This window comes from Sorex araneus, chromosome 9, assembly GCF_027595985.1.
Source record: "Sorex araneus isolate mSorAra2 chromosome 9, mSorAra2.pri, whole genome shotgun sequence".
In the NCBI taxonomy this organism is placed as follows: Eukaryota; Metazoa; Chordata; class Mammalia; order Eulipotyphla; family Soricidae; genus Sorex; species Sorex araneus.
In genome coordinates, this window is record NC_073310.1 from 39072956 (window position 1) to 39098060 (window position 25105).

The window sequence follows — 25105 nt, forward strand, 5'->3', positions numbered from 1 at the left end:
CAGCGTATCTCTGTGTGCTAAGCTGGGCCATACTCCTCCCTGTTGACTCTTTAGATCAAGAAAGAAGGGGGAACTGTACCTGGGAGGCATCAGAAAAGCCCAAGGGAGCCAGTACATAAACTCCAGTGGAGAATAATTTCTAAGTCCATAACTCCATTTCCAGTTAGTGAAAAAGGCAGCTTTTTAGGGTAGGTCATAAGGAATAATGCAGGTGTCTACAGTGGCCTGAGAATAGCCCTGGGAGAGATCATTAGAAGCATCTAATAAATACCTTGATCACTCTTCAAGCATACTTGGAGCATCTCCATTTCTAATATTCCCCTTTCATCCTCACAGCCTGTAGAGCCAGCATATCATTAGCAAGTAGAGTTTATTGATGAAGAAATGGAAGAAGTTAAAGACCACTCTGGAGTCTCCTGAATTCCTTCCTCTCTGCTTTTATCTCTAGCATTCTTTTGTTGCTTTATATAAACTCCAGCATATCACCCCAAGCCTTGGTTATAAAGCTGATAAACACAGGTTTACAAATGCCCGTAAACAAATGATAGAGGTAAGAGTTTGCTGACATCCATATGCTGGGGAAGAACTCAGCATCTGCTTTTTAAAAATGTTTGTGTTAAGGGCTGAAGCGATAGTACAGCAGGCAGGGCGCTAGCCTTGCATGTGACGGACCCAGATCCCATCCCGAGCACCACATATGGTCCTTCAAGCCCGAGAGGGATTGCTGCTCGCAGGGCCAGGAGTAAGGAGTAATCCAGGTGTGGATTAAAAGCCAGACAAAACTTGTTTTCTTGGGGCTGAAGCAATAGCACAGCGGGTAGGGCGTTTGCCTTGCAAGCGATCGACCCAGGTTGGATTTCCAGCATCCCATATGGTCCCCAGAGCACCGCCAGGAGAAATTCCTGAATGCAGAGCCTCCAGGAGTAAGCCCTGTGCATCACTGGGTGTGACCCAAAAAGAGAGAGAAAAAAAAAAAACACCTTGTTTTCTTTGATCTTAAATCCTCCAGGGCATTGCACTGATTAAAAATTGCTCAACAGTCCTGGAGGGCGCGGGGGGGGGGGGGGGGGGGGAGGGGGCGGGGTCTGAGATGTCCAGGAAGACACGACGCTACCCATCTCCTCACTCCTACCGAGTGCAGCAGCCAACTGCCACGGACCTTACACGGGTCTGAGGCGCCCGGCAACAACAGCCTTGCGGGCTTCTGCTTCTGGCCCTGGGGCCCAAGAGGATGTGCCGGTGGACCGTATTCTTTGGTAAAAACCGCAACATGGAGACGCTGAGTTTCTTCATAAAATGTTGGGTTTATTTTCCCCCCTCTTCTCTTCGTTAAACAAAACCAAGCCAACGCTCTGGCTCGGCGGGGCCAGCGTTGGTCGGGACGCCGTCGGGTTCCTGCAGGGGCCCGGCCCGCGGGCCCGCGCGCGGCCTAGGCGGCGCCCTGCACGCGCTGCAGCACCAGCAGCGGGATCTCCTCGGGCCGCTCGGGCCGCTCCCGGTGCCGCCTCCACGTCGCCAGCCTCTGGATGAGCCGCTGCAGGTTCGGGGGCGCCCAGCGGCCGTGCTGCGGGGCCGCCTGGCCGGGACACGCGTACTTGGCCTTCTTCCTCCGCGGGTCCCGGGCCGCGCTTCTCCGGAAGAGCCGCCACCAGCACCAGCAGCCCGAGCCGGTACCGCCGGCCGCCGGGCCTCGCCGCGGGCCGCCCTGCCTCAGCAGCTCCATCTTCTCCCGCAGCTTCTGCGGCAGGCCGCCGGGCCGCGCCTCCATCCCCGCCCGCGCCCTGTCCGCCCGCAGCCCGCCCCACCGCCTTAGGTTGCCAGGGAGACCCGAATGATGACCCACCCCTCCCCTCACATACACACACAATGTGTCTTGTCTCCGGTGCGCGGGGGCCCGTGTCCTCCGGAACCCTGGAGACACCAGAATTCAGGATCCCAGACGGCGGGGCTGGCCACATCTGCTGTTTGAGTTCATCTTCATTCATGGTCTCAAGCAGGCAAAAAATAAAAAGGGAGGAGGGGTGTCTCGGACGTAGCCCAGGTCCAACCCGTCGCTTACTGTCTGATCCGGCATTTCTGCGCACCCTCCACTGGGCCCAGAGTTCGGTCCCAGGCTCGCAGTGCCCTAAGCACTTCTAATATTTGGGGCCCTGTTTCCAAGGGCTCTGTGTTTTTATAACAAGGGGAATCAAGAGTTGTAGGGAAGGTCCCAACAATCTGAATGTCTTGCTCTGACCTTTCCGAAGGCTCTTCAAGAATTATGATTTCTTTTCAATATTTTTTTGTCTGTTTGTTTGGTGGAGAATATGGGCAATGATAATACTTTCTTTTTTAACTTGGGGCCAGAATATGGCAAGTAGGGCACTTGCCTTGTACGGAGCTGACCCAGGTTCCATCCCCTAAATCCCATCTGGTCCCTTGGACTAGCATTGACCGATCGATCCCTATGAACAGAGCCAGGACGAGGAAACGAGCACTTCCAAAATCAAAAAGCACCATCCTCCTTGTTGATCGCTCCAGTGGGCACCAGTAAGTCTCCATTGTGAGACTTGTTACTGTTTTTGGCGTATGGGATACCCCAAGGGTAGCATGCCAGGCTCTGCCCTATGGGCAGGATACTCTGTAGCTTGCCAGGCTCTCTGAGAGGGATAGAGGAATCCAGCCCGCAGCTAGCAAGGCAAACGCCCTACCCGATGTGCTATAGCTCCAGTCCTGGACTGGAAACACAAAAAAAGTAGCAATAATTCTTTACATGTTTGTGAAAAATAATTTGAAAAGTAGAAGAAAATTCCCTGCTTCTTATTTTCCTTTTCTTTCTTTCTTTTTTTTTTATTGAATCACCATGTGGAAAGTTACAAAGCTTTCAGGCTTAAGTCTCAGTTACATAATGCTTGAACACCCATCCCTTTACCAGTGCATATATTCCACCACCAAGAACTACGGTAAACCTCCCCCACCCCGCCCCCCAGCCCCCCCCACCCGCCTGTGTAGCTGATAAATTTCACTTTACTTTCTCTTTACTTTGATTACATACAAACAAAAAAAAAACTCACTATTATTATTTGGTGTTTCCCCCTCCCCAGAGTCGGACCTGCTGGAAAGGAAGCATTTAATAATTTGTTTTCCATTGCTGAGAATGAGAAGATATGAGGTCGTGTGGCCACAGTAATGGCCTCGAGGTTCTAGATTTCTGTATTTTAGTGACTAAGTCCAGAGGGCTTTCTGCCCTCTGTCCAGAGGTTGCAGCCTGCTTCTTATTTTTCATTTGTTAATTTCAAGAAAAGATAATAGCTACAATTCATTATGGGTATTGCATACTGAGCACTCTACCTAGCATGTTTCAGATTTATTTTCTGATTTATTTTATAGCCCACTGACAGGCACTGGGGGGAGTATGCCTACATTTGAATTCTGCTTTCAACTTTTACTAGCTTTAATTTTGGCCAAACTAAAGCCAAAATTAACTTTCGGGGAGGAGCTGTCACTATACTACATGGTTCCCAGGGGATCTGTGCTCCATGTTACTTCAAGAGAGCTGGGAGTGGCTCCAGGCAGTGCTGAAGGACCATGTGGCTTCAGTAATCTAACTTGACCCTAACTTGTTAGCAAGTTAGGACTTGCCAAGATACAATCAGTCCTTCCGTCCTTATTTCAGCTAAGCTATTTAACTTCTCAGTGTCTCAGTTTACCCATCAGTAAAATTCAGATGCCAATCTTACTTTGAAGGTAGTGTGAGAAATTATATGTGTATTTTTATATATTAGAGTGGATATTCAAGAAGCACAGTTATCTGTCTGAAATAGAAGTTGTTCATAACCCAATTGAAGTGAAGTAGTAATTCCCCTCTGCTAAGAAAACTAAAATCTAGAGATAAGATTATCTCAGTTAACATAGTTAGTTCGATATTATTTCAACTCTAGGATATTAAATAATTGGGGGGCAGGAAAAATGATACAGTGGGTGTGGCACTTGCACCCATATGGGCCCCCTTGAACCCAATCAAGAATGAATCCCAGGTTCGATTCCCAGCATCCCATATAGTCCTCCGAGCACTGTCAGAAGTGATTCCTGAGTGCAGAGCCAGGAGTAACCCCTGAGCATTGCCGGGTGTGACCCAAACAGAAAAAAAAAAAAAGAATGATCCTGAGCGCAGAGTCAGGAGAAACTCTTAAGCACAGCCAAGTGTGTCTCAAAACACAAAGGAAAACTAAAAAATAAATACATAAATAATTGTGTACAACTATTGATCTGTCAACTACTCACCCTACCAGTAGAGTGTTACTGTTCCTAGTATACCTATTCATCTTAGAGGATATATATGCACAACGGTTAAGAGTCGGCATTTAATGTTTCTATTACCTCTGTCCATGGGCTAGAGAGGTAAATAAAAGGGTAAAGGCAGGGACAGTACCAGTCTCTATTTCTAGTAACCTTTCAACAAGCCAATCATATGTGTAGGCACCTTTCAGGTCCCTTGACCTCTGAGCACACTATCATTTATTTTTTGGCCTCTTTACTTTAACATGACTGCTCAAAACAAGTACCCATTTCCTTACGAACTGCTTTGTGCTATATTTTTTGTTCCTGCAATTCTCTATCTCTTCTTCAGGCTATCTGTACTTCCTGCCTCCTCTGCAGAAGAGTCCAGCACAAGGTAAAGCCTGACTGACGATTCTACTGCTGAGGAAACAAGCCCCCACTCTGTTTATTATGCACAAAGAGAGTTAATAGAAGTGTAGCCAAAAACGCCAGCTCAGATATCAGCTTCCCTATGGGTATAATCAAACACAGTATAATCAAACAGAATGGTGGGATAATTTGTTGGTATAGTGTGAATGTCATGCTGCAACTAGTTTATAGCCTGCAATGAAGCCCTCGGTGTGGAGAGGAAGAAGCAAGTCTCCAACATCAAAATATTGAAAGGGGAAGAGAGACAAGATGTAGAGAGACATCTCTTCTACAGGAAGAGATGGTGTCCATGGAAAACCATTTTACAGGTCCTCACAAGCCTTTTGAGCCCTCATGTTCCAGGATTACAGGGTGTTCTGCCAAGACATAGATTCAGCTGTAATTCAAGCCTGGCTGATGTGGGTATGTACAAGTTCTCCATAATAGAGCCATTTCCCTGCACAAAATAATTTTCATACTTCCTTAAATCTTTTGTTTTTCCTCCAGTTCTTATGGGCTGAATTTGTGCTTCCCACTCTCCTTTATATATTGGAAGTCCTAACCCCTAAAACTTCTGAATGTGAATGTATTTGAAAAGAGGGGATCAAAAAAATAGTTAAATGAAATTATGAGTTTGGGCTCGAAACCAAGATGGCCGATCCTTATAGATCAGGACACAGACACCGAGGAATGGGTATGTAAAGACAAAGAACTCCTTAAACTAATATAATGTTATGATGCAATATTCCATTTTTTTAATGTGTAAAAAGGGGGCTAGAGAGATAGTACAGTGGGTAGACACTAGCCTCACCAGCAGCTAGCACAGGCTCCATCCACAGCAAGCCTGTGATTCCCTGAGTTCCTCCAGGAGTAATTTCTAAATGCAGATCCAGGGCACTGAGCACAGCCAGGAGGTGTGGCCCAAAAATAAAAACAAACAAAAACTTAAAAAAATATAAAAATGTAAGGAATAAAAGGAAAGGACTAAGGGAAAAACTGGCCATCTGCAAAATTGAAGAGAAAGGCCTCATAAGAAAACAAACTTGCAGACACCTGGATCCTAGAATTCTAGCCTCCAGGACTGTGAGGAGATCAATTTCTGTTGCTTAAGACCTAGCTTGGAGGGGCCTAGAGCGATAGCACAGCAGGTAGGGCATTTGCTTTGCACGCGGACGACCCGCATTTGATTCCCAGCATCCCATATGGTCCCCCAAGCATCACCAGGAGTAATCCCTGAATGCAAAACCAGGAGTAATTCCTGAGTGCAGAGCCAGGAGTAACCTCTGTGCATCACTGGGTGTGACCAAAAAAGAAAAGAAAAAAAGAAGACCTAGCTGGTAGGGGTCATATAACATGAAACTGATCATGAAAAATTTGGCAACACTAAAACATTTTTTGAATGCATCACACACACACACACACACACACACACACACACACACACACACACAAAGCCATAAGAGGAAGAGGGGAAGGATCCAAAATCAACAGCATGACCAATCCAAGGTGTTTCTTATAGCATATAGAAATGGGTGGCATTTCTTGGGGAAAGGGAGTGCAAATAGAAAAAGTTTACGAAGCCCTGATCTATGCCATTCAATCTGGGGTAATGTTTTGTTCTGTTTTGTTTTGGAGACATATTTACCCATCCTCAGTGCTTATTCCTGGTTCTGTCCTCAGAGATCACCCCTCGTAGGGCTCTGGTGACCATACAGGTGCTGGGGATAGAATCCAGGTTGACCACATGCAAAGAAAGCACCTAACTCACTGTACTATCTCTCTGGCCCCAGTCTGTGATGTTTTATTTTTTTATAGCAGCCTGAAAAACAAATCACTGACTTCCTGACTGCTTCATATTTTCAGTGGAGTTCAAACTCCTCTTATCTCTAGGTCATTCCGATCTCAAGACACCAGGAAGCACTTCATTGGCACCCACTGTGGGCTGTGCAGTTGCTCTCAGGTCACTCCCTGCCCCCACATCACCAAGGAATGTCTGGGCAGCCTCAAAACACAGCTTCAGGACCAGAAATATTGCTAAAGGTCAGTGTTTTGTATGTGGGAGTTTGGGGCTTTCAAAACTGCGTAGTCTCCCGAGCAACACCAGGAGCCACCCCTAAGCAACAAGTTGGGAGTCACCCCTAAACTCTGCAGGGTGTGGCCCAAGATTAGGAAGAAAGAGGGAAGATAGGGAGGAAGGAAGGGAGGAAGGAAATGAACATGAGGCCTGATTTAAGGACTCAGATTTTTAGATGCTTGTTGCCATCCATAATTGGCTTAAACTAGCCCAAGAAGACCCTGATTTGACAGTTTACAGATAAAATACATGCTGTCCAGTTAGATTTTGAATTTATGAGAAACATAGTTAGTGTACCTATATCCACAATATTATATAGAAGAATACTAAAAATCATTTATTGTTGACCTGAAATTCAAATTTTTTCTGGGAAGCCTATACTTTTATTCACCACACTTCCAAGGTCATAGGAGAATCACAAGCCCTTTCCATCAAGGTTCTTGGAGGGATTTTTTTTCTCCAGGTTCCTCAGGAGATCTGGACCAAAATCTGACCAGAGCTGAGAAGATGCTCATTAGCCCCCAATCCTGAGCAGAAGCAGATTTGCAGGCCTAAAGTCTCCAAAGTTAAAAAGGGGTCACAACCGAGTATATGGACTCCCATGTCCCTCTTCTCCAAGACTTTAGAAAGTGACAGTATATTAGTACATGGTCCAGGGTAATCAGAAAAAAAAACTCAGATTAACAGCAAAAAAGAAAATAATCTTTGGTGGGTGGAATGATAGTGCAGCAGGTTGGTCCCCTGCTTTGCACATGAGGAAGATCTGGGTTTGATCCCCAGCACCTCATATGATCCCCCAAGTTTCACTAGGAGTGATCCCTGAGCATAGAACCAGGAGTAAGCCCTAATCACCTCCCTGCCAAAAAAAATAATGATATGAAATATGACCTTGAAAAATATAGAGACTCTCTCAGCTTTAGCTCTCTCCTCAGGGGCTCTTACAGTATCATCAGAGGATAAATGATTCTTACAACGTTGGCACTATGAGGACCAAATAAGACAAAACCCAAAGGTTTGAGACAGTGCATGATACAAAGCAAGTATCCGATACATGCTCACTGCTGTTGGACGTTTTCTCCATTTCAGCCAACTTGACTCTCCCCCAAATACACCCCAGCACCCAGCTTTTCTGAACACAAGTCCCAGCAGTGGTTTTGTTTACAAAGGCCTCAAGCTAATGACAGGCTCTGTGTGCTCAAAGTCTTGGAAAGTTTCCCAGGAAAATTTGGGATGGTGAGATAGGGGACAGAGAAAAACAGATGGCCTTGGGTGGGTTTTTGGCTTTTTTTTTAAATATGGGTGGTGAAAAGTCACTTAGTTCTGCAAAAGCAAAAGCACAGTGCCAAAGGGACATGGCCCACAAAACAGTCCCCATCACCTCCATAGCCAAATCCTCCCCTGTCAGATACCTGCTGGACACACAGCCAGGGAGAGGGGGAGCAGCACCAGCCAAGACCCCAGATTAGAAGATCAAGCCAGCCTCAGTTCAGCAAAGCTGAGGGAGTGACATCATTGCTATCTGTGAAAGGTGACAGATTTATAAGCAGAAGCATAAGTGGGAGAGTGAGCTCACCAGGAGACACCTGCCATTACCCCATAGCACTGCCAGAAGTGAGCTGTGGAATTTTAACCAACTAGATAGAATAAATTTTGCTTCTTTATGTGTGTCTCCCTCATTCTAGAATATAGATTATTTTACAAAATAATGTTTCAAATTTGCTTGTTATTATAAGCACCAGATGTTTTCTCCAGATATTTTGGAATACATTTTTGTTTGTTTGGGGGACCACACCCAGTGATGCTCAGTGATTATTTTTAGCTCTGTGTTCAGGAATTACTCCTGGTGGTGCATGGGGGGTTACATGGGATGCTGCGTATTGAACGTAGGTCAGCTATATCCAAGCAGGTGCCCTATCTACTGTATTCCCTAGCTGATCCTGAGATATAATTTTTTAATGAAGCTTTTAATATCAGAGTTTCAGGCATTCAGTGTTCCAACTCCAAACCCACCACCAGTGACAGCATATCTCTGACGTATGAATACATTATTTTTGTTTGGTTTTTGGTTTTGGGTCCACACCTTGCACTGCTTAGGGATTACTCCTAGCTTTGTGCTCAAATATCACTCCTACCAGTGCTTGGGGCACCACCGTATGTGGTGCCAGAGATCAAACCCACATCAACTGCATGCAAGGTAAGTGCCTGACCCACTGTTCTGTCTATACATAGCCTAGGATACATATTTAATTCAATAAATACATTACTACGTTTCTGAATGACCAAAGTAGAGCCTATATCTAAGGACATTAGATAATTCCAATCTCACATGCCTCTATGCTGTGCTAGTGACAATGTGGGACCCAGATTCTCTCCCCTTTAACTTTGCATGGGTAGATTTGCCACTAATATGGCTATGCTGCAGAAATGTTAGTACAACACTGATATAAAACAGGGTCTTCCCCTGGAAAGTTCCTAAAACCAAGGTCCGAGAAAATTCAAAGCACCCCTGCCCTCCACACACATTGGATTTCTGCAAATTCTTTGTCTCCTAGTCCCCCTTTCTGTATGAATTTTATTCTGATTTTCACCAAATCCTCTCCCACGTAAACAATGAAACAGTCTGATATTCATAAAATTTCATGTAAATTTTGGAAAGGAAAGGTAAGGGGCTCAACTGATAGGAGTGCAAATGCCCCCAAATTAGCCAATGTCACAATTCTCAAGGATCCCCCTTGCCTCTATGGAATTAGTCTCTGTCACTTTCCCTGTCACTTTCCCAGTTTTCACTCTGGTTAGCTTTTGTTGGGGATGGGGTGGTTGTTGGGGCCATACCCTGAGATGCTCAGGTGCTATTCCTGCCTTTTTTCTTAGGAGTGACCCCTGGCAGTGCTCAGAAGATCATATATGGTGCTGGGATGAAAACAAGGTTGGCCCCATCTGAAGTAAGCCTTACATGTTGCCAAATCCAGCCCTTCCCCAGCTCCTCCCAACCCTGCCTCTACTCTCTCCTCTCTGCTCCCACTTCCTCCTGCTCTTATGGAGAAAATTAAACATACCTCTTTTGCCCATGGCGCAGTTTTCCCCATTCCACAGATGTCTTGAAACTAAGCTTTCCAGAACTTATCTACCTGAGTCAGCTTGCTATTTTCCCAGAGAGAATACATCAATCTAATAGGAAATCTTTTCACCTCACATTAAACACTTTATTGTTTTAATTGAACCTTTTTGGGATAACTGTTGGAAGATTTCCTGATGACATCAGAAATAGGAGGGTAGGTGGGTTTAGAAGAGGAACACTCTTTTTTGCCTTTTGGGTCACACAATGCTCAGGGGTTACTCCTCACTCTGCATTCAGGAATTACTCTTGGCACTGCTCAGCGGACCACATGGGATGCTGGGAATCGAACCCAGATCAGCCGCGTGCAAGGCAAATGCCCTGCCTCTGTGCTATCGCTCCAGCCCCTGATAGAGGAACATTCTTAAAGAAGCATCATCGTATTATCATCACCATCACCATCCTCATGATCATTCTCATCACCACTATCATTCACTGACTTGTTCAAGCTACGCTATAATATAAGGGCATTAAGTGCATGATCTCATATCAGCTTCACAGAATGATTTAATGTTAAAAAAAAAACAGCGTAACAGCATTCTGAAAACTCTGCACCTGCGTGTGTGTGGTGTATGTGTTTGTGTGCATGTATTTGTGTGGTGTGTGTGTGTTTGTGTTGCAATTAAACAGCATGTGCTGAATATGTACTGAAAATACACCCAGCATTCCCTGTCATAGGTGAGGACATTGAAGTGTAACTGCCACTGAACACCCAACTGCTAAGAGATAGCAAGCTAATCCAGGGAGGGCTTGCAGATATAACGGCTGTCTTGTGAATCAATCACCAAACTAAGTAAAAATCTAGGTCATTTTTTCAGGCAATTCTCGTTAGCTCCAAAGCTGAGGCAGGTGGTTTCACTCTTGTGCTCACGATGGGGGTGGAAGGATAGGGAGTGCAGGAGTCTTCATATTTGACTACAGGACTGGAGGGCAAACCAGTCTACGTGTGACCAGAAATGACGTATGGTGGGGGTGAAGGATCATGGGTGGAGGATCCGGTGGCAGTGACATGAACTATCTTTGTACATCAGTACCAGAAATGTGAACATTATTGTAATCCTAATACCTAAACTGCAATTCAAAAACCTTTTTTAACTAGACAATAATTATATACCACACAACTACCTTGGTCTTTGATGTCAAAGACTTCACTGCCCAGGTCAAGTGGAGGACAGCTAGGAGTTGGAACATGATTCTGCATAATTCTGGAAGGAACTCCTAAAGTAGCTTGGTAAAAACCCAAGACAAAACAAAACATGAGTCCATACTGGAGGTAGCCCTAGGTCACTAGAAAGCAGTTTCATTCCAATATCTGCTTTATCGAGTTGGCCAAGAGCTGATTTATTTTGGCAAATGTTTTATTTAAGGTAATCCAAAACATTTGTTTCAGTCAACAAATTCCTTATTTAACATATGATAGACCACATAGCCTCCAAAAGAAATATTTGAGCAGTTAAAGTTGCTTCTGAAAAGATGCAGACGCAAAGTATGTTTACACAATGATTCCTAAAATGTTAGATTTGTCCAGACTTTCCCACCTTGTGGAAGATGATATGGAAGTAGATGTGGAGAGATCATGGAAAGCTGGCAGGGGGCATTTCTATTACTGGCTCTTGCATGGGGAGCCCAGTTCTTCCAGGTGGGGAGAAAGCAGGCCCTAGTATGTTTCCTTGCCTGCACTCATTCTGGAAATGGAGGTGGTACCTACCCTGCCCCCACACCCCATTTCCCATTCAAGGATTACTTCAACCTCTCATCCATATAATGAATGACCCTGTCCTTCCACACCATAGAGACCAGAATCCAGATTGTGTCTGATACATTGTCCCACACAGGATTTTAAAATTGCGACAGAGGTTTTGATTTAGTATACATGGGCACAGAATGTGGAAAGTCATGTTGATTTAAGAAGAAGGGCACCATCATTCCCAAGTTTTATGTAGATATAAATGTGGGGCTGTTGATCCTTTCGGTGTACCCAAAACCCTTTCAAGCAAGAAATACTCTTTGTGTTGAACTGGACAAAGGTTACTCAACAGATATGTGAAGCTATTTGCCAAGGTTAAACAATAACACACTAGAATATCAGATGGAATTTTGAATTTTTCAAATCCAGAGACAATGACAATGAGAACTACTAGCTCCCCAGGAAGGCCAGAAGTACAGTGCTTCAGTCCCGAGAGGATGTGGGTTAAAGTATCTGACAGAACTAAGCCCTGAGCATCATTGTAACCTGAAAAATCTAGGAAGATTATCAAAACCAGTAGCATTCCGACAGAAAATTTCCAGCCCCGAAAATCACTGTATCCAGCAAACCTTGCAAATTATGTATATTTTAGGTGATGAGTGCTATCTTCCGCTCTATTTTTAGCTTTCCAATCCTACAAAAGCATTTATAAGAGCAGAGAACAGCTCAGTGACAGAATCCATTAAGTGTGAACTGCTCACCCAGTATCTCTGAGACAGAATTACTATAATTTCTCAGGTTGCAGAGTTTTTATTTTTGGAAGGCAGCACAAAAGAATTTTTTAAGTTTTTATTTCTCTATAGTAGAATACTTAACACTTTGTAACTGAAATAATCCTCAAGGTCTACTGAAATGAAATAAAATGAAATGAAATGAAATAACAGTCTTTTAGGGCACGAGGCAAAAAATCTTTTTTAAAAAATGTTGGTGGCAGCAGGGTTAGTGGGTGATGGTGCTAAAGAGACAGTTCAGCAAAGTAAAATGCTTGCCTTGCATGCAATGAACCTGGGTTTGATCCCTGGCCCCGAGAAATACTAGGAGTGATCCCTAGAACAGACCCAGGAGTAAACCCTGAGCAACACTGGGTGTGGCCCAAAGATCAAAAACAACATCTCTGGGGAGATGGCTCAGAGGTTTGCATGGCATTGCATGGTCCCCACAAAACTACCAGGTTTAAAGGTCAGCTCCCTCCAAAGGAAAAATAAAACTCAACGTGACTCAGATTCAGTTTATTGCCTACCCTTCCAGCAACCAACACAGATCTGAAGCCTAAAGAAGTCTACCATTTAGAGAACTTGACCTCTAAATATGGAAGAAAAGAAAATGACCAATTGTATGGGATGGATGGGGCAGGTGACCTGAAGTGGGTCTTCCACTCCAGAGCATCTGTCTGTGCTGTAAGATTCCAATAGGCACTTGATTAGGAGGGAACAATACATTACTCAGAGTTTATGAAGGAAATTGCCTTCTGGTGTACAGGAAGGCTAATTTTTTCTGGTCTGTCAGATGGAGTATCACAATTCTTTGTGCCCTGAGGGTCCTAAGGAGGCCATAAAGCACCACCATCCCAGTCATGGGTCAACAAGGGGCATCAGAGAAGCAGATTCCCAGTCATAGGTTTGAGGGACTGACCCTCACCAAGACCCAATACAAGATTCCCCCAAAGAACCACCAGCTAAGGAAGTTGCAAACAAAAGTCTGGGTTTCCAGTCCCGGCTCTGTCACTTATAGATGCAAATGTCCTCCTTTTCCTGAGTTTGTTTCTTCATTTATCAACCAGGATTCATATCATCTTCAAACGTGTGAGAAGAAGCTGGAGTGATAGCACAGCAGATAGGATGCTTACTTTACATGCAGTTGACCCAGGTTCAATCCCTGGCATCCCATATGGTCCCCTGAGCACTACCAGGAATAATTCCTGAGTACAAAGCCAGAGGTAAACCCTGAGCACAGCCGGGTGTGTCCATTTAAAAGCAAATGGACAAAAAAACACACAAACAAAAGTGCAGGACTAAAATGGTAAGTATAGAAGTATTTAGCTGAAGGCAATAAACGTGGTATATTATTATGGATACATGAGGAAACAAAGTTTCCTTGTAATATACTCACCTAGCATATGGTCCTTTTTGTAAAAAGTGCTTAATAAGGGACTAGAGAGAGAGTATAATGGCTAGGGTGCTTGTCCTGCATAAAGTCAGCATGGGTTTGGTCCCCAACCATATATAGTTCCCCACCCATTTCCAGGAATGACCCCTGAGTGCAGTGCCAGCATTAAGTCCTGAGAACCACTGGGTATGGCCCAGATAAAAACAAAGTGCTTATTAAATATTCAAGATCAAGGAGGATTATTATGATAATATCAAAATATGCTAATGCCCACCTCCCCCTTCTCTCTTAGAAGCAGATTATAAAATGAAATAAAATGCAAACCATGAAGTATAGGGAAAAGGGAGAGTGCCCTCTGATCTTTTAAGGTCACTGTGGGAGACCTTTTAGATCCGTGGAAGCCGGGGAGCGATAGCACAGTTGGTAGGCCAACTGGATTTGATCCCCTACATCACACATTGCTCCCTTTGCCCACTAGGAGTGATCCTTGAGACTACAACCAGGAGTAAGACCTGTGCAGCGCCTGGTGTAGCCCCAAAGCAAACAAACAACAAAAGATATGTGGAAGCAAAAGTGTCGGACTTCTATTGGCATCTGAGTTTTCTTTCCTTTGAAGAAAAAAGGTAACATCTAATTGGGCTTCAGTTTCCAGGCAACCATGTTCCATTGAGTCTCATGGTTTGGCAGTTCTTTTGATGTGTGAGTCATATTTACAATGAATCTAAGCAACTCCATGCAAAAGAACACAGCTTAGAACCAAACTGAGGGAAACGAAACAGCATTTCTCTATCTTTTTTCTATCAAGGATCTGGATGGCAATACAGTGAAGTTTATGGATCTCTCCTTTCTTTTGGGGTAGGGGATTGGTTAGAGCTCCCAGCAGTGCTCTAGGGCTACTTCTAGTTCTATGTTCAGGGGCCACTTTCAGCGATACTGGTAATATCCCTAGCACCACATGGGCTGCTAGGAATCGAACCAGGGTTGACCACATACAAGACAAATGCTTTAGCCCCTGTGCTTTTCTAGCTATAGACTCCTTCTAAGAACAACATATCTATATATATTAGAAATAAAATGTATGGGATCATTTTGGAAGAAATATTTTTTAATCTTATGATAATATATTTGCTTCATTATTAGCATATTTTAATAACAAGATGAGCAACGGGTCTAACATAATTATCAAAGTGGTGGGAATGATAAGAGTAAATGATAATTTATAACACTAGAAATACCTTAATGTGGTATAGAAATATCTATGAGAGGCAAGAGAGAGAGTACAGGAGTTAAGGCACTTGCCTTTGGCAGAGACCTAGTTTAAACCTCAACATTACATGTGGTTGGTCCCCTGATCACCACCAGGAATGATTCCTAGCATAGAGCCAGGAGTAATGCCCTAAGTATCCCTGGTTTGGAGGCACAGCCCCAAAACAACAACAAAACTATTTATAAGATCTATTGTTGATGTGGTGACAAGTCACCAGGACTGCTAATACTACAGTGGTCATTTGCCTAGCTTTGTAATAGAAGAAAGTGCTGGTTTTCAGTTATAGGCTAGTTAACATCCCAGTTCTTTCTTCTGTTTTTGCAATGCCCCAGATCAAGTTTGGGTCCTCACACATGCAAGGCAAATGCTCTACCACTAAACTACATCCCTATCCTGACTTAACTTTTTCTCTCCCTTTCCACTCCCCTGACTAATGAGAACTTTATTTTTATTTTTTTTTAATGAATCACCATGAGGTACAGTTACAGACTTACAAACTTTTGTGATTACGTTTCAGTCACACAATGATTGAGTACCCATCTGTCCACTACTGCCCATTCTCCACCACCAATATTCCCAGTATCCCTCTCACCACTCACACCCCATCTCCCCTGCCCCTGTCCCCGGTTCTGTTGCAGGCACATGTCCCTTTCACTCTCTCTCTTCTTTAGGGTGGTGTGGTTTGCAACGCAGGTATTAAGTGGCCATCATATTCGGTCTGTAGTCTACTTTCAGCACCCATCTCCCATCCTGAGCAGGCCCTCCAAGCACCCTTTACTTGGTGTTCCCTTCTCTATATAAGCTACCTTTTCCTCCAGCACGTAAGGCCAGCTTCCAAGCCATGGAGCAATCCTCCTGGTCATTATCTCTACTGTCCTTGGGTGTTAGTCTCCCATTCTGTTACTCTATATTATTCCACAAATGAGTGCAGTCCTTATATGTCTGTCCCTCTCTTTCTGACTCATTTCACTTAGCATGATACTCTCCATGTTGATCCACTTTTATGCAAATTTCATGACTTCATCTTTTCTAACAGCTGCATAGTATTCCATTATGTAGATGTACCAAAGTTTCTTGAACAAGTCATCTGTTCTAGGGTACTTGGGTTGTTTCCAGATTTTGGCTATTGTGAACAGTGCTGCAATGAACATACAAGTGCAGATGTCATTTCCACTATACATTTTTTTGCATCTCTGGGATATATTCCCAGAAGTGGTAGTAATGAGAACTTTCAATAACTTTGTCTGTGTAACAGCAGGTCTCCCTGCAGGCAGTGTCCCCACTCCTCCCCATCCTCCCACCCAGTGTGTAATAGTCGCTGTTGTCAGTTGAGGCATCTTTGATTTTGTTCATTTCCCTCTTTTTATTGACTTATTGTTGCCTAGGGCTGGAACGATAACGCAGCGGGTAGGGCATTCCTTGCACATGGCGGATCCGGGTTCGATTCCTCCGCCCCTCTCGAGAGCCCAGCAAGCTACCGAGAGTATCTCGTCCACACTGCAGAGCCTGGCAAGCTATCCGTGGCGTATTTGATATGCCAAAAACAGTAACAAGTCTCACAATTGGAGATGTTACTGGTGTCCGCTCGAGCAAATCAATGAGCAATGGGATGACAGTGACAGTGAATCATTACCTAACAATATCATCAAATTTCAGAGTAGCATTTCATTTCATTCATATATCCCATGACGCCTTATCCAGTCATCTGTTGATGGGCACTCAGATTGAGTCCATACTCTAGCAACTGTAAATAACACTGCTCTGATCAGGGTACAACTATCCTTTCAATTTTGTGTTCTCATATGCTTTAGATTAATACCTAAGATAAGTATCACTTGATCATATGGTATTTTCATTTTTGTAAAGATTCTCCATACCATTTCCTATAGAGGCAGCACCAATTCCCATTCCTACCAATAGAATACCAGAGGTCTGTTTTCTTTTATTCTTGTCAACATCTGCCACTTCCAGCCATTTTATATAGTCTATTGTCACTGGTGTGAGATAATACATTTTCATGGTCTTGAATTGCATTTCCCATCAATAAATGATGCTGAATTTTTCTTTTTAATGTATCTGTGGGCCATCTATGTGTCTCTCCCACCCCCACCTCAGATATTTCTATTGACACTTTTGTCAATTTTTTGGGTTTGGGTTGCTTACTTTTGTTTTGTTTCTAGATTGTATGAGTTCTTCATATATTCTGGATATTACCTCCTGTCAGATGTATGATGTGTGATGAAAAATGTTCCAGATGCTATGCTACCTTTTTGTTTATTATGGGAGTTCCTTTCTCTGGCTAGATACTTTTGAATTTGATGTTTTCCCATTATTTTTGTGTTGCTTGTGTGTCTCTTGTGGTTAGATTTCTTCGTGTGATTTCCTAATCCTTTACCTTTTTTTTTCATATACACACAGGTATTGTTTTGTTGATGCCACACTCTTCTTCACCCCTTACCTCCTTCCCAAATCCAATTTTATAAGATATTCCCAGAAATTGTTTTTCCTAAATGAGTCACACTGATCTAGCCTATCTCTCACAAATTCCCCAATTATTTCATGTATCCACTTTCAATGTGTTCAGGAGAGGGAATCATATCAGACAGTCCCCTTTTATTTTTCACCTGGGCCTGTATCGCTGCTAAGCATTTAGAAAATCTCCTATCAATAGGCTAGTTATAAGTGAGATTGGGGAAGTTTTCATTTCATTAGATCTCTTTGTGGAAGCACTGTTTATATTTGAAAGAAAAAAAATTTGATGTTTTTCATTTTATTGAATCACCATGAGATACAATTACAAAGCTTTCATGTTTGAGTTTCAGTCATGCAATGATCGAACACCCATCCCTCCACCAGTCCACATTCTCCACCACCAATGTCCCCAGCATACCCCCCCTTTCCAACCCTCTCCTGGCCTCTTGCAAGACAATTTCCTCCATACTCTCTCTACTACTTTGCAATATGGATACTGAGAGGCTATCACGGTTGGTCCTTTATCTAATTTCAGCACAAATCTCCCATCTCAAACGATTCCCCCAACCATCATTGACTTAGTGATCCCTTCTCTATTCCAGTCGCCTTCTCCCCCAGCTCATGAGACAGGCTTCCAACTATGGAGCAATATTTCTGGCCTTTGTGTCCACTGTCCTTGGGCATCAGTTTCATGAAATGTTATTTTATATTCCACAAATGAGTGCAGTCCTTCTATGTCTGTCCCTCTCTTTCTGACTCATTTCACTTAGCATTATATTCTCCATGACTATCCACTTAGAAGCAAATTTCATGACTTCATCTTTTCTAACAGCTGCATCATATTCCATTGTGTAGATGTACCAAAGTTTCTTTAACCAGTGGCCTGTTCTCAGGCACTTGGGTTGTTTCCAGATTCTGGCTATTGTGAACAGTGCTGCAATGAACATACAGGTGAGATATCAATTTCTACTGTGCTTTTTTGCACCCTTGGTATATATTCCCAGAAGTGGTATTATGAGGTCATATGGAAGCCAAATTTCTAGTTTTTAAAGGAATGTTCATATTGTTTTCCAGAAAAACTGGAGCAGTTGGCATTCCCACCAAAGGTGAAAGAGTGTCCCTATCTCCCCACATTCATTCCAACACTGGTTGCTTTTTTTCTTTTGAATGTGTGTCAGTCTCTGTGATATGAGATGATATCTCATTGTTGTTTTGATTTGCATCTCCCTGATGATTAGCGATGTGGAGCATAGAAATTTCTTGCTCAGATCCTTCAGAATAAAAGTGAGGCCTCCCAAGTAATAAAAGATGTTTGCTAAATTACTATCCGTAGATCAGGAGAATAATTTATGAAGCTTCTGAGGAAAAGGATCAAGAAAGACCACTGGAAATGAGACAGGGACACTACATACAGTTTTGCAATTACTTACTCCTATTCTAAAACGTTTCATAAAATTGTACTAAAGGTAATAAAATTGTGGGGGGAGAGAGTACTGAGGTTAAGGCACTTGGCTTACATGTGGCCAATTTTTATTCAATTCCAAGCATTTCATACGGCTCCCTAAGTACCACCAGGAGTGACCTCTAAGCACAAAGCCAGGAGTAGGGGCTAAGCACAGCCAGATGTGGCCCAAAACAAAATTTATAACACACACACACAAAATTGTTGATTCAGGTGGATTTCTGGTGGAAACTGGTAAAGGTGTCAATTTTACATTAAGGGTAATGATTTTGAGACATCACATCATACATATGTTTCAAAGACTATTGATAGAAACCTTGGAATGAAGATATCAATTTAAGCTTCTAACCCTCTAGAAAAATTCACTTCTTGAATTCACAAAGTGTGACAGCAGCACTAAGTTTCATTTTAACAGGCACTCTGAAATGTGATTACTGAAGAAAGCAATAAAAATTTTTTTCATTGCAGGGAGAAAGTTTCTCTTCCTGAAATTATCATGTCAGATAGATCCAAGATATAAGCTGAAAAGAAAATAATTATGTAATCTCTCTGCTTCATCTTATCTCCTTTTTAAGGAATATAAACTATTAGTAATATACAAGTAAGAATGTGAAGATGTGAGTCATAGCTGTGAATCATGATAACGTATCTAAGGACTCTAATTGGGAAAAACTGAATTACTTTCCTATTCCCACACTAAAATAACCCACTCCTACAAGGGCTAACAGAAAAACATGATTTTTTAGCAATGAACTTTAGCTTCTTCTCGCTATTTCTGCCCACTTTGCTTTTTATGGGAATCCAATTGAGACTGGCTGAGTCCTCTAAGACATACATTATTTAGGACCTTCTGCTATCCAGGATATAGCTCTTGCTCATGTTCATCCCCCTCGTGTGTTCCTGCCCTTACTTGCTTTTATTTCTACAAAGATAGAAAAACATGAGCAAGCAATTTTTAGAGATTTGCAATTTACAAAACACTTTCATAATTATCCTATTTGAGCAGCTTAGTGACTATAGAAAATATATATAATAATTTTTCTTTTCTACAAATCGAAAAACTTAGAAACAAAAGAGGTTAAGTGATTTCTCAAGGTCCAATGCCTCTGTATGCCAAGTGAAGTAAATCAAATCTCTCATCAGCATGATGGACACAAGCCAGCATGATTATCACAGCAGGAAGACAAAGCAATGGCTGGTCAAATGCTAACAGACAGGGCGAGCACACAGGGACTTTTTCTCCTGGCCAAGAGCACAGAAACTTATTGGCAAGCCTGCAAGATGCAGTGGAAAATGAAGCATATTCTGAGACCGAGTGAAGACTTCCCAGGTGAGTTGTGTTCAAGGAGGGATAGTTATGCTAAGTCAAGATTCCAGTGGAACAGAACCTCTCCTTAGCTATTCTCATGGGAAGGGAAAAGAGAAGGAGAAAGGTTATACCCATCCATTCTGTTCCCCCAAGATATACACACTCCCATCTCCATCTGTCCCAAGCGACATGCCTGTCCTGGAGCTCTGTGTTCTTTGTTCCTCGCCAAGTTGCTAGTGCAAACCAGAGCAAACTCCTGTGAAGCCAAATAGAAATCCAGTTCCCTAGATATGCTGGCCTTCCGTGGCCTGAGCGTTAAGCCTTCTTTGGTTTTGGTTCTGAACATACACAAAATATCTCTTTGAGTTGATCAGATTCACTGGAGAATCACTCATCTAAGTGCCAAAAGTGCCGAGTACACTGGTTTTTCAGCTGAGAACTCTGGGGCCTTCTTGGAATGGGGCGGACGTTCCCTCTCACCACTGCCACCACCACCCCATCCCACCCCCACCCCATCCACCTTACTTCTAGAAGCCTAAGCAACTATACCTTCATCCCACAACCACTGCCATGTAAACTCATGGCCTTGGAATTTCTGGAACACAGAAGTGAACCTCCAAATTTTACAATACTGACTTCCCAGTTGCAACATGCCAAATTAGATGGGAAAATGAAATAGAAGTCAACTACACTCAATAAACAATAACACACAGCGGGTAGGGCGTTTGCCTTGCATGCGGCCAACCCGGGTTCGATTCCCAGCATCCCATATGGTCCCCTGAACACCGCCAGGGGTAATTCCTGAGTGCAGAGCCCGGAGTGACCCCTGTGTATTGCCGGGTGTGACCCAAAAAGCAAAAAAAAAAAAAAAAAACCAATAACACAGAAGGCCCAACTAACAACAAACAAGTTTAGTTAACCTCCAGACACAACTGCATAACCCCCTGGTGAAATATAACCACTTTCACAAAAATTTTTACTGAAGTATCTTTGGGGAATTAAGTCTTAATAATATAAAACAAATTATTTTGTGCATACTAAGGGGACAGACTTGGAAGTGGTAGGTAAATGGGGACAATGGTGAGAGAAGGTCACGGTGACAGTGGGATTGGTGTTGGAATATTGAATGCCTGTAACAATTGTACTATGAACAACTTTGTAAACCATGGTGTTAAAATAAGTTAGAAAAAGTTAAAAAGAATCATTCATCTATTCCACATCTATTCCACACATCTATGCCTTCAGAGCAGGAGATACAGTGAAATAATCAAAATCACAAGGGCCATGAACCATGCACATGCAGACTCTGTTCCACTTCAGCTTCCTTGCCTTTCCTTTATGCTCAGTGGTCATTGTGGAGGCTCCTTCCCCCAGCAACAATGATAACATCTAAGCACAGAGAGTGTAATGCTTGCTAGTGACCATCTGTCACACAACAGTGCCAACTGGTCCCAGGAGCACTGGTCAGCATGGCCCGGGCATCTCTGGTCCTAGACCTCTTGTCCTCCTGTTGTGGTCACTACCTTTAAAGCCCTGCCTTTAAGTGTATTGTTACTAATACCTGTATCTCCTCCATTACTCATTCTCAGACCTCGTCTAAGTTTAGCTAACTCCCTCAGCACTCAGTTGTGACAGTCTTAGCACCCCTACCCCAAGATCCTTGAACCTATGACTGAGAGGTGCCATCACCTCCTTGTTGTCCCTCAGTTTCCTCGGGGTCTCTTTTGTCCTTAGCTACTTTCTCTGGTAACAAATCATCATGATCACTCACTCATTTCTCCCCTCCACTCTCTTGTCCCACTCTCGATTAAAGGCTTACTGGAGAGGGTCTAAACCCTGTCACTGTCACTGTCATCCCGTTGCTCATCGATTTTTTTGAGCAGGCACCAGTAACGTCTCTCATTGAGAGACTTATTAGTTAATTTCCCCCTGCTATGGACCTGTGCCTCCCAATAGGCAGAGAGAAGCAAAAGCTCTTGCTCATAAGTCAACCTCAAATGCAGAACTTAAAATCAAATGAACCTAAATGAGACCCTATACACATAGTATACTTATCTATTTCCTCTCTTACTCATCACAATCATCACATCATGCCTTCTCTTCTTGCTCTAAATGTTCAACTCCTCCTTCCCATTCTTCCTCTCAGCAACCTTGTTACTAACCAAGAAAATGTCAGTCATCAGCAAAGAACTCCCACATACTCCCACCAACTACTTCCACTCCCCCATCCACCCTGCCTTTGGGTCTATACTCAACTTCCCCCTACCTCTCTGGGTGAATGACTCCTGTTCTGGCCAAATCTGCCCACCACCTCACCTTCTCAAGAACCAGCCCCAAACCCTCACCACTCACAATCTGATTGCTCTTTCCTGTATCATCATGTTTTCCTCTCTCTGAGGAATGATCTCTATCAGCATATAAAATGCCAAAGTCCTCATGTCTGAAAAAGGAAAATAGAAGTATGGGGGAGGAAGGAAGGAAGGAAGGAAGGAAGGAAGGAAGGAAGGAAGGAAGGAAGGAAGGAAGGAAGGAAGGAAGGAAGGAAGGAAGGAAGGAAGGGAGGGAGGGAGGGAGGGAGGGAGGGAGGGAGGGAGGGAGGGAGGGAGGGAGGGAGGGAGGGAGGAAGGAAGGAAGGAAGGAAGGAAGGAAGGAAGGAAGGAAGGAAGGAAGGAAGGAAGGAAGGAAGGGAGGGAGGGAGGAAGAGAGGGAGGGAGGAAGAGAGGGAGGGGGATGGACGGAGAGAGAAAGAAAATAAAGAAGGAAATAAAGAAAGGAAGAAAGAAAAGAAAGAGAAAAAGGAAAAAAGAGGGAGAGGGAATGAAAGAAAGAACAAAAGAAAGAGAAAGAAAGAAAGAAAGAAAGAAAGAAAGAAAGAAAGAAAGAAAGAAAGAAAGAAAGAAAGAAAGAAAGAAAGAAAGAAAGAAAGAAAGAGGGAAGGAAGGAAGGAAGAAAGAAAGAAAGAAAGAAAGAAAGAAAGAAAGAAAGAAAGAAAGAAAGAAAGAAAGAAAGAAAGAAAGAAAGAAAGAAAGAAAGAAAGAAAGAAAGAAAGAAAGAAAGAAAGAAAGAAAGGGAGGAAGGAAGGAAAGAAGGGACAGTAAGCATATACCACAAAACTTGAAAGAACTGAGGGCCAAAGAGATAGTACAGTGGATTTTTTTTTCACAACAGGAGTAAACCCCGAGCACTCTTGGTAGGATTCCCCACCAAAAATATAACTGAGTTCACTGTTCTGCTATCCCAATCTCTTTCTTTTCTCTCTTGCAATCTCTTTCTTTTCTCTTTTGAATTCACCTCCACCAGCTTTCATCCCCTGCTGTTCTACTGAAGAAACCTCCCGGTCATGGGCTAACTCCCTCCATCTCCCAATCCTCACCCAGCTCATAGACAATATGTGACACAGTGATGCTCTCTCATATTGGGTGCCTTTTTATCTCTGGGCTTCTACACTCCCCTGATCCTCCTCTTACATTTTTAGGAACTCTTTCTTCTTATTAATTCTTTTTCATATTCATGATCTTTAAACGTCAGCGTACTTCTGGGCTCAATCTTGGAACATTCTCTCTCTTGTATCTCTAATCATGTCTGAGGGAATCTCAGCTAACTTATGGTTTTACATTCTCAGCCCATTTTAATGATTCTGAGTTTTACCTTCAGCAAGATCCTTTCCCTTGAGCTTCATATCCATTTATCCAACTGCTACTTGCTACTCATTTGGATGTTTAACCAGCATCTTAACAGGCTCCAAACTCCCAATTCTCCCATCACCAGCCCTTCCCATATCTTTCAGCTTAGTTCAAAGCAACTTAATTCTTCTGGTTGCACAACCAAACACATTACTCTGATTCTTGACTTTTCTTTCTCCCCAGACATTCTGTTTCTTTCAAAGCATTAAAATCCAATTGTGTGTCTTCTCCTCGACAGCCAGCACCCTATGTAGTCACTCTCATTCCTCATCTCGGTTACTGCAACAACTTCTCATCTCGGTTACTGTATCCCAACTTCTGCCCTTCCCCCTGCAATCCTCTCTCAACATTGCTTCCAGAATGAGTTCTCTAAATTTTGTCACTCAGTTCATTAGTGGAGGAAAATTGACATTGGTGATGGGATTGGTGTTTCAACAATGTATGCCTACAACTCCATCATGTATAACTTTATAAATCTAGGTGTCTTAATTAAAATATTTAAATGAAAAATTAAATAAATTCTGTGATCCTGCTGTGCAAAAATCCCCCAATATTGGGCTAGACCTAGGAATACAGCAGACTTGGGGTTGGCTCCAGCCCTGCATATGGTCGCCCAACCCTCTCCAGGAGTGATCTCTGAGCACAGAGTCAGAAGTAAACCCTGAGCACCACCATGTGTGCACCTCCCCACCAAAAGTAAAATCCTCCTACGCATGTCTATATCATAAAGAACAAAAGCCATAGACCTTTGCAGTGCTTTCACTTCCTGACTCTGCTCCTTTTCTCTCTGTCCTCAGCCCTTGCTGTGTCCCCAGTGACCCTGCTATTTCTCTCCCCCCACACAAGCCAAGCTACCTCTTCCAGGTTGATGCCTTCTGCTCCTTCAGCCTAGAATGTTCATCCTCTCAGACAAACTCACACTCTCTGAAATTAAGACCCTCCCAATAGTTATAGTCTCTTCTTAGCACCCTCATCCTATATGTTTTGCTTATTTACTATCTCTATCCCCACCAAAATGCCATAGAAGGCAGGGAACTTGGTCTCTTTGGGTCACTGCCCAACCCCAGTGCCTTGCAGAGTTCTCAGTAGCCACAGCACAGGTGCCCACAAGTGTCTATGGCTTCCGAGTCAGGAAGCCCCATGCCTAAGCTAATGAATGGGATGGTTCCTCAGCCTGATTCTCTCAGCTGTCACACAGGGTA